The following is a 7815-nucleotide window of genomic DNA, read 5'->3' as shown; positions in this document are numbered from 1 at the left end:
AGGCATACATAGTAAACTTTAGGGTCACGCTGTGTACCCTCTAAATGACCTATAATTATTTCCTGTGGTAGGGTACACTATTACCCTATAATATAATACGTGGTCCAATTTAAAAATTATAGGTCAATATTAAGGTCCGATACCGTGCCGTTAGTTAACATAGAAAAGTGTCTTCGTATTTCCTTGTTTTAATGCACTATTTAAAATATACATAGTGTACCCCCTAATTGAACTATAATTATTTCCTGTGGTAGGGTACACTATTACCCTGTAATATAATACCTGGTCCAATTTAAATATTATGGGTCAATATTAAGGTCTGATATTGCACCTTGCGCTAGTTAACCATTGAAAGATGTCTTTGAATTTTTAAAGCATTTTAGAACGCTTATTTTTTCATTTTAAGCTTCTCAGAACACTCTATTTCGCATAGGCATACATAGTAAACTTTAGGGTCACGCTGTGTACCCCCTAATTGACCTATAATTATTTCCTGTGGTAGGGTACACTATTACCCTGTAATATAATAGGTGGTCCAATTTAAAAATTATAGGTCAATATTAAGGTCCGATACCGTGCCGTTAGTTAACATAGAAAAATGTCTTTGAATTTTTAAAGCATTTTAGAACCCTTATTTCCTCATTTTAAGCTTCTCAGAACACTTTATTTCGCATAGGCATACATAGTAAACTTTAGGGTCACTCTGTGTACCCCCTAATTGACCTATAATTATTTCCTGTGGTAGGGTACACTATAACCCTGTAATATAATACGTGGTCCAATTTAAAAATTATAGGTCAATATTAAGGTCCGATACCGTGCCGTTAGTTAACATAGAAAAGTGTCTTCGTATTTTCTTGTTTTAATGCACTATTTAAAACATACATAGTGTACCCCCTAATTGACCTATAATTATTTCCTGTTTTAGGGTACACTATTACCCTGTAATATAATACCTGGTCCAATTGAAATATTATGGTTCCATATTAAGGTCTGATATCGCGCCTTGCTTTAGTTAACCATTGAAAGATATCTTTGAATTTTTAAAGCATTTTAGAACGCTTATTTCCTCATTTTAAGCTTCTCAGAACACTTTATTTCGCATAGGCATACATAGTAAACTTTAGGGTCACGCTGTGTACCCCCTAATTGACCTATAATTATTTCCTTTGGTAGGGTACACTATTACCCTGTAATATAATACGTGGTCCAATTTAAAAATTATAGGTCAATATTAAGTTCCGATACCGTGCCGTTAGTTAACATTGAAAAATGTCTTCGTATTTCCTTGTTTTAATGCACTATTTAAAATATACATAGTGTACCCCCTAATTGACCTATAATTATTTCCTGTGGTAGGGTACACTATTACCCTGTAATGCAATACCTGGTTCAATTTAAATATTATGGGTAAATATTAAGGTTTGATATTGCGCCTTGCGTTAGTTAACCATTGAAAGATGTCTTTGAATTTTTAAAGCATTTTAGAGCGCTTATTTCTTCATTTTAAGCATCTCAGAACACTCTATTTCGCATAGGCATACTTAGTAAAATTTAGGGTCACGCTGTGTACCCCCTAAATGACCTATAATTATTTCCTGTGGTAGGGTACACTATTACCCTGTAATATAATACGTGGTCCAATTTAAAAATTATAGGTCAATATTAAGGTCCGATACCGTGCCGTTAGTTAACATAGAAAAATGTCTTTGAATTTTTAAAGCATTTTAGAACGCTTATTTCCTCATTTTAATCTTCTCAGAACACTTTATTTCGCATAGGCATACATAGTAAACTTTAGGGTCACTCTGTGTACCCCCTAATTGACCTATAATTATTTCCTGTGGTAGGGTACACTATAACCCTGTAATATAATACGTGGTCCAATTTAAAAATTATAGGTCAATATTAAGGGCCGATACTGTGCCGTTAGTTAACATAGAAAAGTGTCTTCGTATTTCCTTGTTTTAATGCACTATTTAAAATATACATAGTGTACACCCTAATTGACCTATAATTATTTCCTGTGGTAGGGTACACTATTACCCTGTAATATAATACCTATTCCAATTTAAATATTATGGGTCAATATTAAGGTCTGATATTGCGCCTTGCGTTAGTTAACCATTGAAAGATGTCTTTGAATTTTTAAAGCATTTTAGAACGCTTATTTCCTCATTTTAAGCTTCTCAGAACACTTTATTTCGCATAGGCATACATAGTAAACTTTAGGGTCACGCTGTGTACCCCCTAATAGACCTATAATTATTTCCTTTGGTAGGGTACACTATTACCCTGTAATATAATACGTGGTCCAATTTAAAAATTATAGGTCAATATTAAGGTCCGATACCGTGCCGTTAGTTAACATAGAAAAATGTCTTTGAATTTTTAAAGCATTTTAGAACGCTTATTTCCTCATTTTAAGCTTCTCAGAACACTTTATTTCGCATAGGCATACATAGTAAACTTTAGGGTCACTCTGTGTACCCCCTAATTGACCTATAATTATTTCCTGTGGTAGGGTACACTATTACCCTGTAATATAATACGTGGCCCAATTTAAAAATTATAGGTCAATATTAAGGTCCGATACCGTGCCGTTAGTTAACATAGAAAAATGTCTTTGAATTTTTAAAGCATTTTAGAACGCTTATTTCCTCATTTTAAGCTTCTCAGAACACTTTATTTCGCATAGGCATACATAGTAAACTTTAGGGTCACGCTGTGTACCCCCTAATTGACCTATAATTATTTCCTTTGGTAGGGTACACTATTACCCTGTAATATAATACGTGGTCCAATTTAAAAATTATAGGTCAATATTAAGTTCCGATACCGTGCCGTTAGTTAACATTGAAAAATGTCTTCGTATTTCCTTGTTTTAATGCACTATTTAAAATATACATAGTGTACCCCCTAATTGACCTATAATTATTTCCTGTGGTAGGGTACACTATTACCCTGTAATGCAATACCTGGTTCAATTTAAATGTTATGGGTAAATATTAAGGTTTGATATTGCGCCTTGCGTTAGTTAACCATTGAAAGATGTCTTTGAATTTTTAAAGCATTTTAGAACGCTTATTTCTTCATTTTAAGCTTCTCAGAACACTTTATTTCGCATAGGCATACATAGTAAACTTTAGGTTCACGCTGTGTACACCCTAATTGACCTATAATTATTTCCTGTGGTAGGGTACACTATTACCCTGTAATATAATAGGTGGTCCAATTTAAAATTTATAGGTCAATATTAAGGTCCGATACCGTGCCGTTAGTTAGCATAGAAAAATGTCATTGAATTTTTAAAGCATTTTAGAACGCTTATTTCCTCATTTTAAGCTTCTCAGAACACTTTATTTCGCATAGGCATACATAGTAAACTTTAGGGTCACTCTGCGTACCCCCTAATTGACATATAATTATTTCCTGTGGTAGGGTACACTATAACCCTGTAATATAATACGTGGTCCAATTTAAAAATTATAGGTCAATATTAAGGTCCGATACCGTGCCGTTAGTTAACATAGAAAAATGTCTTTGAATTTTTAAAGCATTTTAGAACGCTTATTTCCTCATTTTAAGCTTCTCAGAACACTTTATTTCGCATAGGCATACATAGTAACTTTAGGGTCACGCTGTGTACCCCCTAATTGACTTATAACTATTTCCTTTGGTAGGGTACACTATTAGCCTGTAATATAATACCTGGTCCAATTTAAATTTTATGGGTCAATATTAAGGTCTGATATTGCGCCTTGCGTTAGTTAACCATTCAAAGATGTCTTTGAATTTTTAAAGCATTTTAGAACGCTTATTTCCTCATTTTAAGCTTCTCAGAACACTTTATTTCGCATAGGCATACATAGTAACTTTAGGGTCACGCTGTGTACCCCCTAATTGACCTATAATTATTTCCTTTGGTAGGGTACACTATTACCCTGTAATATAATACCTGGTCCAATTTAAATTTTATGGGTCAATATTAAGGTCTGATATTGCGCCTTGCGTTAGTTAACCATTGAAAGATGTCTTTGAATTTTTAAAGCATTTTAGAACGCTTATTTCCTCATTTTAAGCTTCTCAGAACACTTTATTTCGCTTAGGCATACATAGTAAACTTTAGGGTCACTCTGTGTACCCCCTAATTGACCTATAATTATTTCCTGTGGTAGGGTACACTATAACCCTGTAATATAATACGTGGTCCAATTTAAAAATTATAGGTCAATATTAAGGTCCGATACCGTGCCGTTAGTTAACATAGAAAAGTGTCGTCGAATTTCCTTGTTTTAATGCACTATTTAAAATATACATAGTGTACCCTCTAATTGACCTATAATTATTTCCTGTGGTAGGGTACACTATTACCCTGTAATATAATACCTGGTCCAATTTAAATATTATGGGTCAATATTAAGGTCTGATATTGCGCCTTGCGGTAGTTAACCATTGAGAGATGTCTTTGAATTTTTAAAGCATTTTAGAACGCTTATTTCTTCATTTTAAGCTTCTCAGAACACTTTATTTCGCATACGCATACATAGTAAACTTTAGGGTCACGCTTTGTACCCCGTAATTGACCTATAATTATCTTACGTTTTAGGGTACACTATAACCCTGTAATATAATAGGTGGTTCAATTTAAAAATTTTAGGTCAATATTAAGGTCTGATACCGTGCCGTTAGTTAACATAGAAAAGTGTCTTCGAATTTCCTTGTTTTAATGCACTATTTAAAATATACATAGTGTACCCCCTAATTGACCTATAATTATTTCCTGTGGTAGGGTACACTATTACCCTGTAATATAATACCTGGTCCAATTTAATTATTATGGGTCAATATTAAGGTCTGATATTGCGCCTTGCGCTAGTTAACCATTGAAAGATGTCTTTGAATTTTAAAAGCATTTTAGAACGCATATTTCTTCATTTTAAGCTTCTCAGAACACTTTATTTCGCATAGGCATACATAGTAAACTTTAGGGTCACGCTGTGTACCCCCTAAGTGACCTATAATTATTTCCCGTGGTAGGTAACAATATTACCCTGTAATATAATACGTGGTCCAATTTAAAAATTATAGGTAAATATTAAGGTCCGATACCGTGCCGTTAGTTAACATAGAAAAATGTCTTTGAATTTTTAAAGCATTTTAGAACGCTTATTTCCTCATTTTAAGCTTCTCAGAATACTTTATTTCGCATAGGCATACATAGTAACCTTTAGGGTCACGCTGTGTACCCCCTAATTGACCTATAATTATTTTCCGTGGTAGGGTACACTATCACCCTGTAATATAATACGTGGCCCAATTTAAAAATTTTAGGTCAATATTAAGGTCCGATACCGTGCCGTTAGTTAACATAGAAAAGAGTCTTCGAATTTCCTTGTTTTAATGCACTATTTAAAATATACATAGTGTACCCCCTAATTGACCTATAATTATTTCCTGTTGTAGGGTACACTATTACCCTGTAATATAATACCTGGTCCAATTTAAATATTATGGTTCCATATTAAGGTCTGATATCGCGCCTTGCGTTAGTTAACATTGAAAAATGTTTTTGAATTTTTAAAGCATTTTAGAACGCTTATTTCCTCATTTTAAGCTTCTCAGAACACTTTATTTCGCATAGGCATACATAGTAAACTTTAGGGTCACTCTGTGTACGCCCTAATTGACCTATAATTATTTCCTGTATTAGGGTACACTATAACCCTGTAATATAATAGGTGGTCCAATTTAAAAATTATAGGTCAATATTAAGGTCCGATACCGTGCCGTTAGTTAACATAGAAAAATGTCTTTGAATTTTGAAAGCATTTTAGAACGCTTATTTCCTCATTTCAAGCTTCTCTGAGCACTTTATTTCGCATAGGCATACATAGTAAACTTTGGGGTCACTCTGTGTACCCCCTAATTGACCTATAATTATTTCCTGTGGGAGGGTACACTATTACCCTGTAATATAATACCTGGTCCAATATAAATATTATGGGTCAATATTAAGGTCTGATATTGCGCCTTGCGTTAGTTAACCATTGAAAGATGTCTTTGAATTTTTAAAGCATTTTAGAACGCTTATTTTTTCATTTTAAGCATCTCAGAACACTATATTTCGCATAGGCATACATAGTAAAATTTAGGGTCTTGCTGTGTACCCCCTAAATTACCTATAATTATTTCCTGTGGTAGGGTACACTATAACCCTGTAATATAATACGTGGTCCAATTTAAAAATTATAGGTCAATATTAAGGTCCGATACCGTGCCGTTAGTTAACATAGAAAAGTGTCTTCGAATTTCCTTGTTTTAATGCACTATTTAAAATATACATAGTGTACCCCCTAATTGACCTATAATTATTTCCTGTGGTAGGGTACACTATTACCCTGTAATATAATACCTGGTCCAATTTAAATATTATGGGTTAATATTAAGGTCTGATATTGCGCCTTGCGTTAGTTAACCATTGAAAGATGTCTTTGAATTTTTAAAGCATTTTAGAACGCTTATTTCTTCATTTTAAGCTTCTCAGAACACTTTATTTCGCATACGCATACATAGTAAACTTTAGGGTCACGCTGAGTACCCCCTAATTGACCTATAATTATTTCCTGTGGTAGGGTACACTATTACCCTGTAATATAATACGTGGTCCAATTTAAAAATTATAGGTCAATATTAAGGTCCGATACCGTGCCGTTAGTTAACATAGAAAAATGTCTTTGAATTTTTAAAGCATTTTAGAACGCTTATTTCCTCATTTTAAGCTTCTCAGAACACTTTATTTCGCATAGGCATACATAGTAAACTTAAAGGTCACGCTGTGTACCCCCTAATTGACCTATAATTATTTCCTGTGGTAGGGTACACTATAACCCTGTAATATAATACGTGGTCGAATTTAAAAATTATAGGTCAATATTAAGGTCTGATATTGCGCCTTGCGTTAGTTAACCATTGAAAGATGTCTTTGAATTTTTAAAGCATTTTAGAACGCTTATTTCTTCATTTTAAGCTTCTCAAAACATTTTATTTCGCGTAGGCATACATAGTAAAATTTAGGGTGACGCTGTGTACCCCCTAAATGACCTATAATTATTTCCTGTGGTAGGGTACACTATTACCCTGTAATATAATACGTGGTCCAATTTAAAAATTATAGGTCAATATTAAGTTCCGATACCGTGCCGTTAGTTAACATAGAAAAATGTCTTTGAATTTTTAAAGCATTTTAGAACGCTTATTTCCTCATTTTAAGCTTCTCAGAACACTTTATTTCGCATAGGCATACATAGTAAACTTTGGGGTCACTCTGTGTACCCCCTAATTGACCTATAATTATTTCCTGCGGTAGGGTACACTATAACCCTGTAATATAATACGTGGTCCAATTTAAAAATTATAGGTCAATATTAAGGTCCGATACCGTGCCGTTAGTTAACATAGAAAAGTGTCTTCGTATTTCCTTGTTTTAATGCACTATTTAAAATATACATAGTGTACCCCCTAATTGACCTATAATTATTTCCTGTGGGAGGGTACACTATTACCCTGTAATATAATACCTGGTCCAATATAAATATTATGGGTCAATATTAAGGTCTGATATTGCGCCTTGCGTTAGTTAACCATTGAAAGATGTCTTTGAATTTTTAAAGCATTTTAGAACGCTTATTTCTTCATTTTAAGCATCTCAGAACACTCTATTTCGCATAGGCATACATAGTAAACTTTAGGGTCACGCTGTGTACCCCCTAATTGACCTATAATTATTTCCTGTGGTCGGGTACACTATTCCCC

Source organism: Parasteatoda tepidariorum, unplaced genomic scaffold, assembly GCF_982258835.1.
Source record: "Parasteatoda tepidariorum strain Cologne lab strain unplaced genomic scaffold, Ptep-v5.0 scaffold_18, whole genome shotgun sequence".
Classification (NCBI taxonomy): Eukaryota; Metazoa; Arthropoda; class Arachnida; order Araneae; family Theridiidae; genus Parasteatoda; species Parasteatoda tepidariorum.
The sequence above is the reverse complement of the archived record's forward strand: the minus strand, read 5'-3'. Positions refer to the sequence as shown.